At 39.8% G+C, this 11,295-nt stretch overlaps 1 protein-coding gene across 1 annotated transcript in view; it reads right to left on the reverse strand.

Annotated features, from left to right (window-relative positions):
* apba2b (amyloid beta (A4) precursor protein-binding, family A, member 2b) overlaps positions 1 to 11,295 on the reverse strand; it is a 54,233-nt gene that overhangs the window by 34,438 nt on the left and 8,500 nt on the right. The gene's annotated exons all lie outside the window — the stretch shown is intronic.

The following is an 11,295-nucleotide window of genomic DNA, read 5'->3' on the forward strand; positions in this document are numbered from 1 at the left end:
CGGGGCCAAAAACCGCCCCCCCCCCCCCCCCCGCCATTCTGCCTGCCAATGTCCATCTTGCCACTTCAACCACAACACCACAGGCCCACCCTCCTCCTTCGCCCTTGACTGTTACCAAGGGAACTCTGTTTTCTAGTGCAGTCTCTCAAAGGAGGACCGTCTCAGCCAATCATCAAATAACCCCTTCTACTGAACAACACACACACACACACGAACATATTACTCAAACAATGCTACTGTGCTAACATAGCTTATTTGGTGGCGTCAGCCGTGTCCACCTTCATAACTAACGAAGGCAGAATGAATCCACCGGATGGACATTTTACGTTCTGGGTGGTCCACAAAAAGCTGCATATTTACCTTCAGGCACATAAGGAATAAGAGTTCATACAGATTCATTGTGGAGTAAAAAGGACTACACGACAGAACCTCTGCTGCTCTCTTAGAGAAGGTTGACAGCTCAGCACACTCTTAGTCCAGCTTTGTTCTCATTCCACTTCTATTCTGTTCTTTAACCAGCTGACACTTGATCATACAAACTGTTTTATTCCAGTTGTGACATAATTGCCAGACAGACAGAAAAAAGCTTAATGAGTAATTCTTACAGGTGCCTTTTTTTAACCAACCTTTCAAGGAAGCAGGTATCTGATCTATCTACAGTCTAACAGGACTGATGTTGCTCAGAGTCAAGTGTGTTGGTTATATTTTTGCACCAAATGGTTGCAAAATAACCACAAAAACCATGTTGTTTTTATTATTTATTCTATAGGATTCACAACAATTGTGTCCATATACTTTATACAGTGTGTCTAAATTCAGCTTTAAACAAAAAGCAATGCTTCATCTGGCCTTTGAATCAACAAATATATCAGCTAAAAGCAAATCCTAATATTTACCACACAAAGAAAATAAAATCCATTTTACCTTTTTTAAACCTGTTGCATGTGACCACTATAACCAAAGCAAATTATCACCCAGGTGAATGTGCAGTGTTAATACACAGTACATGCATGTCCGTCCATGGGCTCTGAGGCTGGCTGGGTGACACATGCATGGCATCAAGTTGGCCTAGATTTTAAGCAGAAACATAAACACCCTCTAAAGTTTGCCTGGAGATAGGCCTAGCTTGCAAAGAGCTAAATCACAGCTAATCGGTCCCAGAGGGAGACAGATACTGTGGTGATTTCACAGGGTTTAACTGAAGCTGTCAACTGGCTTTGGTTTCTGATAAGATGGGATGAGTGAGAGAGAGCAAGACAGATGAAAGGCATCAAGTTATTTTAATATGTAAATGTATGAACTTGTGGGAAAACAGTAAGAACAGCCTTGGCATCACACTAACACCTGCTGATTTTTGACCTGCAACCAACATATAAAGTTAAAAGACGGGAAGACATTTTTGTTCTGGATGTAATGAGAAATCCTTCCACACTGTTCCCTGCCAACTAGGCTAAACTCTGACAGCAAAATAAATGGGTATTAATCCAACAGCCAAATAAAACAGAAGGGAGAAAATGAAGATTATGTAGATGCTATTAATTAAAAACTATTGTTGTTTGTTCTGTCTGCTAAAAACCAATGGAGTGAAAACATGCTGGACATGTTTGACAGGGAGTTTGAGCCTTTTTTGTGAATCATGACAAAAACAGGACCAAGTATGGATATCTCAGGAAATGAGAATTGAAAATCCTTTTGTCTATAGTAATGTTAAATCAGCATAAACTGAGTGTTATTATGTGTATAAAGTCTTTGGTTTTTATATCTATCATAAGCAATTTTAGAATAAACTGTGTACATTGTTGGTTGGCTTTATTGTAGAAGGTCTTACTGCACTTTCAAAATGCCACACTACCATTCATTTATCTGTTAAAATGTTGACGAGCTTAGGCACTTAGAGATTTTTGTATAGTTATGGCTAATTCATGGTCATGTTTTCTGAAATAAAATTCATTAAATACAGTCAATAACTGCAAATGCTTTTGCTGTGTCCCTGCTCACAAACAGGCCTTTATGCCAGCAAATAATGGCGACGCTGATATTGACAAATGTATCACTCGTCAAAATTTTATTTATTCAAGATCTTTGACATCATTTGATAAATGAAAAAGAGAGATGGGGGGGCATATTCCTCAAAGTAATAGATAAAAAGTACCAAACAGCCAAGGAGCAGAATGGACAATCACACTAATCCATACTGTCCAACTATCCAACTGTCAGTTAAAGTCTGGAGAGATGAAGGTGAGAATTGCTCCATGGCTGACACAATGGTCTACCAGATCCCTCAGTTTGAGCTCTTTCATCATCCTGCTTTTTACTGACCCCTCTCCACAATCAGGCCTTTAATCCTCATTCTTTGTCAATTTTTAATCAACAGCAGCTATTTCTTGGCAGCCTTCACTTTCTCCACTCTCAATGGCAACAGCTTGAAACCGGTGAGCCAGGTGACGTCCTGTTAATGACTGGTGATAATGGATGTTCGACAGCTGCCTCATAATTGCATTCAGACTGGACAATATCAAAGCTCTTCTCCAAGAGTAGGCTCAGATATTAGACCGTGGCAAAAGCAGCGTGTACTACACCAACAAAGCTGCCTTGCACAAAATGCTGAGACAAATGCTAATAATATTCATTGAATGTGGTGATGGTCATTGTATTCAGTGACAGCACAGACCAGAGCATGCTATAATGGCTTGGGAAATATCCCCTTATCTTGTTGAGTGACAGGCTGAGCGCTGGGCCTGCTAATGAAGTTTGGTGGCAGGCATATGAACTTCTTGGATTGGTCAGTCACACAATCCCTCAGGGAAAACTGAAGCAAAATGTACATCAGCATTCACACCACACAAGTGAATACACACACACAAACACGCAAGCTTAATCAGGCCTAGACTGCCTTTTTCTACACAGCCTACATGTTTGCTTAAAAGTAGTGTTGGTGATTCATTTCAGAAGCATTTTTTGTTACATTTCTTGAAATTCTTTTTCCATCCTGATGGCAATGAATACATTAAATGCACTGAGAGCAAGAAAAGAAATCCATCATCTGTGGCAGCAGCAAGGCTGAAAAAAGCCTGACCAGTAATTTTACTCAGTCCGAGCAAAACCACTGAACGGCCTACCTGCCTGTCAACCTAAACGTCCCAATGTGTGCACTCTACCCTCGCACTCATTGCGTGAGCCAAGTCTCCCACAAGGCGTTGCAGGCAGATGTGTTACTGCTCTGTTTTTATAAGTAAAGCCAGTGAGCTATGGCAGAGAAGGTGTGAAGGTACCCCCAACAGCTTTCAGCTGCTACGGAACGCCATAATCGAGAAAGTTACAACTAAAAAGAAGTGGGAAGTAAAACCAGAATTAACACTGGTGTGGCTTTTGAACAATGGCAACAATCAAGAGAATAAAAGGGCCTGAAAAGTGACGCCATGCCGTATTTCTGCTGGACAGGTAATTACAGGTTTCATCTTGGTTGTATCATTAGCCAACATAACTTTTATGTATATATTAGCTCAATGCTAACGTTTACATTCATTAGAGGTATGATAATATTTTGAAATGCTGTGCTCCTCTTCTTAACGCTGACTTGTAGTAAAGAAATCCTCAAAGTCAAAATGAATGTGAGGGATTTCTTTGGTTGTCTAATTCAAGCTTCATCTTGGTTGGTTTTTCTAGGAATGCCAACTACCGTATAAGCTACATGCATTTCTGACTGAAATGCCCTGAAAACACAAAAGTGACTGGAAAAAAAAGGGCTGAATGCTTTACTCATCTTTGATTTGCAGTGAGGTAATTTGCCAGTCCAGCCTGCACATCTTGAAATGGACCATGAGAACATGCATGCTGCTAAGCTTTGTGTGAGCTTTTGTTTGGTTTCAGTATCGCTGCTGGCCAGCTCATGGGTCTGAGGATTAATCAGCACCTGCTCAGCCACAAAAAAAAACAAAAAAACAACAACCAATGTTTTTGATCGGTCGCTCTCATGTTGTTCAGATATTTTGCTGATCTGTGTATGCACAGTGCACAGATGTGCACGAGTGTTTTTGTCTTGGAGCTGTATGACAGTGTGTGCCAGCTGGCACCGTGGCTCTAGTATGTTGTGTCTCAGAGTGGTGTGTGCAGATGTAAGTGTGAAACTGTCACATCGATCCTACTGAAGCAGTGACAGGTTGTGGAGGGGGGTTTAACACCTCCCAGCATCCTTTATACTCGGCTTAGCCCATGAGAAACACACAGCATCACGCTGGAAGATTGAAATCTGCACAACCTCCTTCCACACACACACACACACACACACAAAATACAGGCCTTCAAGACCCATAAGCAGCTTTGTGTCTTTTGTATTCCCCAGCAACAGTTCCTTTAAACATTCAAACTTGGAAACCTGATATCTATTCAGGTGTGTTGCATAATCTTTTTTTGTGTATTTACTTTTGACAGACAGAAAAGAGGAGACTCTTCATATAAACTATAAAGCTATGCTAATGAGGCTGGGGAATCTTAGATACAAAAGCTTGAAGAAAACGAGACAATAGTCACACAAGCAACTGCAGTTTGACAGACGAGACAGGCCTGCCATGTAATAATGTATGATTCAAAGCTATTTTAAGACTGCGGATTGCTAAACCTAGATTTCTTTGGGGAAATCTTGCTCATTGTAAACTGTGCCAAGCAAGAACACAGTCAGTGCCACGATTTGGTAATGAGGCTGGCTTTGGCTTTGTGTTATACCTAGACAAGGCCTGTTCACAACTGGCATCATCATACTGCATCTGTTCCTGTTTGCCCTGGTTTAAATAGTAAAGGCTAAGGCAACACATACGGGCATCCAAGGGTAGACCAGACCACACCAGTCTCCAGACGAATCGCCCTCTTTTATCTTGGAGTCAAAACAGAAGCTGCAATAAGCAAGCTGCTCAAATAAGTTAAGACAACTAAGGACTTTGTCATTTTGTTTACGACCAAACTTACTAATACCTTGAAAGAAGCAAAACAAGCACATAAAATATGATTTTAGGTTTAGGAATGTATTGTGATTATGAGTCTAACTCTCTTGGAATTAAAAAAAGGAAGAAAGAGGAGATTTTGAGGAGCAGCCAAGCAAATTTATTATTAATGACTGGGAGGCTGAGGGTCAAATTATTCCTTGTTTACTTTTTCATTATAATCAAATTGTATGGATGGAGAGAAACTGCTAAACAGGACTAAAAGCTGCTTGTTGGCCAATTTACCCAATTTCTGTAAAATGTAGTGAAGTATGAAGTAGCAGAAAATGGAAATACTCAAGTACAGATACCTCAAAATTGTACTTAAGTACAGTAATTGAGTAAATACTTCCCACCACTGACTCAAATGATTATTCAATTATCAAAATACAGTTATCATAAATCAAGTTATCAGAAACATTTATAGTTACAGCTATAGCTTAGTTATTTTCCGTTTAATGACTGATTTTTTTGCACCAGATATCTTGTCAGATCTATGGTAAATTTACTAACACACTGACATCCAGCTGTTACCAAAAAGATTCCTCTCCATGTAAATTCTCAGCAATTTAATTATCTGTATAGGCAGAACAGCACAGCAGCCTGTCCAGTTCTGTTCTCTGAACAATTCTGTGCTATAACTAATTAATCAGGGGACTAGTGAACTGTGTTGTTTAGGCAAGTATAGAGCAAAGTCTCCCAATTAAAATACAAAATAAAACCAGAAAAACCATAAACCAAAAGTGAGTGAAACATAAAATTAGACATTTAAGTACAATCATCAATGCAAATACAAACCAGACAATATAAATATATAGGTCAAAGTAGAATTTACGATCTGAAGAAAATTAAAAGTGCCAGCTCTGGGTGCTGTGGCATAAGGAAAACCATAAATGTGGCTTCAGGAGTTGAAGCCAAAACACTTGCACACACAAAAACACATTCTGCATTTTCTGGTAGATTTAATGGCTTCTTAGCTGCAGCACTGAGGCTTTAATGCATTTATGCTCTCGTTTTTAAAATGGGTGAGACAATATACAGAGAGTTCATGAAAAATTAAGTGCAAAGTAAGATTGCTGACACTTATTACAGCTGGAAATTACATTTCGTCTGCATCTGTCAGTGCAAAAAAGTGTCTTGTTTGCAATTAAAGTAACAGAAATTGTGTTAAACACATTTTGCCTGAAGCTGAATGTTATATTATGTTTTTTGGTGCCTGTGAGCACAATGCTTTTTCCTGTCCTCTAACAATAGACTGGGGGTGTAATTATAGAGGATGGCATAAAGAGTATATGTAAAAAAATAATCTAAATGGAGGGTTAGGTTTTCACCAATGATGTTTATGTTCCACTAGTACATAAAAATTCTTCTTTGAGAGAAGTGCCATGCTTTTATTTTATGAAAGGTTAGATCTGAGGAGAAATAAATTACTGTTAAAAATGTCAGCAGTCACTGCGGTGTGCTGAGTACTAATGTCACTGTGCCTGGGTTTGGAGCCAGGTTCATAGGAGACAGCAAGGCCAGAGATGGGTCTAACAGGGCTTAGCAGTGCTGGCTGACCAAACAGGGTCAACAGCAGGACTGATCCTATGATGAGAGAAATCTGGATTACTGCAGCTCTCATTTGAATCCCCTTACGTCATATCACTATGGTCTCTCTGCTCTGCTCTAATTCTACACTGCGGACCATTCTCTCATTTAGTTAAGGGTTTAGTATAGTTGTCTGATGGATAAAAAGGCCGTACTTCATCTGAAGAATTACTGAGGCGTCTCTAATAGCTGAATCAACGCAGGTTCAATACTTTTATTTGACCCTGCACGCTGACCTTCTCTTATACATTCTGAACAACATTTAACAAAATGTGTCAATGTCAAATATGGAAAAAAAAGCACATTTTAATCATTATTGGTTGTATGAGCTCAGAGGTGGGCTAATACCAGTAGTACCATTTTATTTTAGCTATCTGGCAGCAAGGAATGAAACCTGAGTAGGGGGAGAGAGATGATTTGCTAGCCGGAACATATTAAATTTTAAAATGTTTTTGTTCACAGCGGACCTTGTGCATTATGGCAACCTTGTATTTAGTGTGGTTAGTTTGGCAAATTTGATTAAATGGCAACAAGCAGAAAGAATGTGTATATTATGATGCACATAGTGTAAACACATAACGTGCACACTGACTCCATTCTCTAAAGTATTCCCCAAGAAGAACAGAGGAAAGCAAGCGCAGTTAATGGCAGGTAATATAATAGATGTGACTGACTTTATAGCTTGGCATCAAATCCCACCATGACCTAGAGGTTAGTTATCAGTACATTCACAGTATGGTAACAAAAAAAACATTGTTCACATTAATGGAGCTGATGCAGCTTTTGATGGTTTATAACAATTTAAGGAACCACCAGATTGGTTTACCTTGAAAGGATTTAATCAAACCAAAGCAGCCGGCACACTAAGCACACATCACAGCGCCGGCTGACTCACATTCCACCAACCATCTTCAAAACTAGTCTTGAGACTGAACAAGCACCTACTGAAATGTCAGCATGCGGACATGAGCCTCACATCCAATCTAGTTTTGGAGTCACAGCTCCATTAAGACCACACTGTTGGTCACAGCTCAGCTCTATCACTCTTTCATCCCTTTATAGAAAAGGTTGTGGTCAAAATCAATACTAAATATGAAACAAGCAGACAAGTGGAAATGGATGGGAAACGCAGGATGATGACAAATGGTTCTCAAGTGACTCCAACAGCAAAAGCTGTGATACACTTTTAAATATCAGGATGATACAGAGCTCTATTAATTTATCTCTGTAGCAGGATTATGCTGTACCAGTGTGGATGAAAATTCTAGCACAAGATGAATAAATTATGAGAGGAGGCAGTGGTGAGAAGCTCAACACTTTCATCAGCTGTTTTTGCATGCTCTTCCTCCACCACTATATAGTAAACCTTCAGTCAAATTCTCCCACGACACTATTCCTTTTCCTCCCTCTCTCCATTTCAGTTACTGCAACACAGCTATCACATATTGACTAAAGACCAATATCAATAATGACTATGCTCTCAACATATTTACAGTAAGCACACTAGCATTAGCAATCACTGGTAATGTGAATATGAGGACCAAGTGGGTGCATTTTAATCACCAAATTCAACCATTCCACAGCAGTGAGGTAAATCGAGATGTCAAAAATAACACAAATAGCATTGTAATTAATTCTCGAGATCAGTCTTGGTCTCGAGACCAGTTCTTGGGCTTATCTCAGAATCGACCACATCTTTACTGGGTCTTGGGACTTTATATCAAGACCAGTCAAGACCACAACTGTGGGGAAAGTGGTCTTGGTCTTGGTGCATTGTTCATTTTATTTGTAACATCATTACCAAGGATTTCCCTACCGCTGCACTGGGTGACATATTTCTTCATTAGCAAACCCCAGATTTGATACAGAGAAGCTAACGGAATGTAAACAAGATCTTCCGCATGTGCAGTTGATTTCAATTCATGCTAGTTTCAGAAAATGATGGCTGCTTGGAGACTTTAAGGCAATATAGACAGGTCTGGGGTTTCCCTGATGTCCATGTGTTTTTAATTGTTTCTGAACAATAGATCTATCGCACAGACAAGCTAAACAACGACTGACAGCTGTGAACAGAGGCAGTTCACTGTTGGTTTTGTATAGAGATTGCTGAAGATACTATTAATATAGAAAATGTCTGGCTTTATCCTTTAAAAACAAATGTGCCTCTTTCCAACTGTAAGGTAGAAGGCAAGCTGCTTATTTTAATCAAAGCAAGCTGCCCTCTGAGCTTAACTCACATATCCACACACACCAGACAACTAACACTGATCTCTGTGCGGCTGAGATCAGTTTGCAGGGACCGTCTACAAAGAGCAACACCGAAAAGAGATATTAAATAGCCTAACTAACTCATATAGGGTAGTAGGCATTCAGTTCAGCCATCAGGAGCCTCCTGTTGGTTATAATAAAATGCTAGATCACCTGGAACTGAGGTTGAACTTCTTGCATATAGCTGAAGCAAGATGTACTTCAGGGCTTGTAATCAGATCCAACATCAAATCAAACACTGCTTCCTTCCTGGATATACAGTAGGAATCAATGCCCTGTAACAAGATTTCGAAACAGGAGTTACAGCAAACCAAGGAAAGCAATGTTAGCTCAGCTATGTTCATTCAAACTCTGACAGCAGGGCTTCACCATCTGCCACTAAGCCAAGGCCACATCTCATCCTCATGGCATGAGCCCCTTGTGACAGCCTCAAGGTTGCTGTCCCCACTCAGCAGTCGGATCAGACCAGAAAACACGTCAACAGAATCCACATTGTTGGTGTCAGCATGACAGCACTTATACAACAGCCAGAGGGGACTGTGCTGTGTGAGGGTCAGAAGAAGGTTAAAAAACACACACACACACACACACACTAGGCAGGTGTTAAATGTGAAGACAGCTACAGTGACAGCTATATGTGCCAGCTAACCACAACTAATCTGTCACAGTCACTGGATAAAATTACATCAAGAAACTTGGCTATGAAATAGTTAGTGATCAAAAATTTGCTTCAAAAAACAGCTGGCTAAAAACAAGAACTCAAAACACCTTGTATGCTGTTGGGTTCTCAGCAAAGATTTTTGCATTTTCTGGCCAAATTTTGGAGAGAGGGAATAGACAGAGGATCAAAATAGATGCTTGAACTGCATGTGATCAACATTCAGCCGACTTCATTCTGCCAAGAAATCTCAGAGCTTGATACAGAGAAAAACAAAAATGAGTAATGCCTTAGTTTAATACAAGGGCAAAACAACTTAAAGATTTGAGGGAAAACAGCATTTTAAGTGGTTAAGTGATAAATTTGTATGCTACTTGTTATAATATTGTTTTGACTTTCAAAAACTACCTGGGGGCTTACAGTACAACAACTTACACCGCGATGTGTCTGACACCATATAATCCAAATGTAACCAGAAACTGAGTCTGTCCTTTTATTAACCAGAAGTTAATCTTGCGGGGACCAAATTTTCATCTTTAGATGGTGGGTGTGTCCACACAAAGGGCTGCTGTGAAGAGATATTTATTCCCACAATGGGAGAAACAGCATGCAGAGACTATGTGTTAAGTAGTTAGAGTGTCTGAGTTTCTCCCATCCAACCACTGCTGTAGTTTACCATGACTCCCCTCCTATGTGCACACAGCCCTGAGGCTTGTAATGGTCCCACAGGTCCAATTCACACTGCAGCACACTGCACTACCCAGTGTCCACGACAATAGCAGATTATACATACAACCAACCCAAAGAGAGAGCAGATATTTGATTCTTTTAGCTGCAATCTAGAAATCTTTATATTGCATTATTCCCAGCAAAATATCTAAGGAACCACAAAGTAGATATTGCAAAACCACTTTTTTGCAGGTTATGTTTCATGTAAACCTAAGACAGAATGGACCCAAACACACACACACACACACACACACACACACACACATACAGTCAGCAGATTCAATGAAATGGTAACTTAAATTGATCAAGCTTACTGAACATCCAGACAGATAGACAATGGGCAAGGATTAACAGGAGTGCAAAGTCAGGGAACATGCAGAGGTTGGAAATACACAAGCAGGTAAACCAAACAAAAACGCAGGAGTCCAGAGAAGCAGAAAAAACAGAGTCCAAAAACACCAGCAGAAAATCCAGCTCATCAGGGAAAACAGACACAGTAAGATGCAGAGAGTGAGGAACTCTTGTTGACAACGTGGCAAATGACGTGCTACGGCAGGGGAGCAGATGAGGAAAACGTAAACAGGTGTGTAGATAGGTGGGGCAGGTCTCGCAAAGCAGAATGGAAAACAGGTACATTATGCAGATATACAGTATCAGAAGAAAAAAAAAGAGTTGAGGACATCTTGTGGCTAGATGGGAGACCGGTAGGAGACAGACAGGACAAAAGAAACAAACAAATCATGATAATATTACCCTGTATCCAGATACATAAATCACTTTAAGAACCATTGGTATTGTTGTCTGTGTCCACTTCCCTAAATTTCCTGCCCAATCACAGTATTCAAGAGTTGTTTTACTACACTGCAACAATCAACCCCAAGTATTAAATAGAAAAAAGAAACAAATTAGAGTGCACACAGACATACAGTATGAATAAATACAGTACATTTTAGAGAAAAGAAGGATTCATGAGTACATAGATAACTGTACAGTATCTATTCCAGTGTCAAGGGTTATTACAAAAATGTAAACAAATTTTTTTCCTAAATTATGGTGACAATGAGTTTATTTAGC

Source organism: Monopterus albus, unplaced genomic scaffold (genome assembly GCF_001952655.1).
Source record: "Monopterus albus unplaced genomic scaffold, M_albus_1.0 scaffold4.1, whole genome shotgun sequence".
NCBI lineage: Eukaryota > Metazoa > Chordata > Actinopteri > Synbranchiformes > Synbranchidae > Monopterus > Monopterus albus.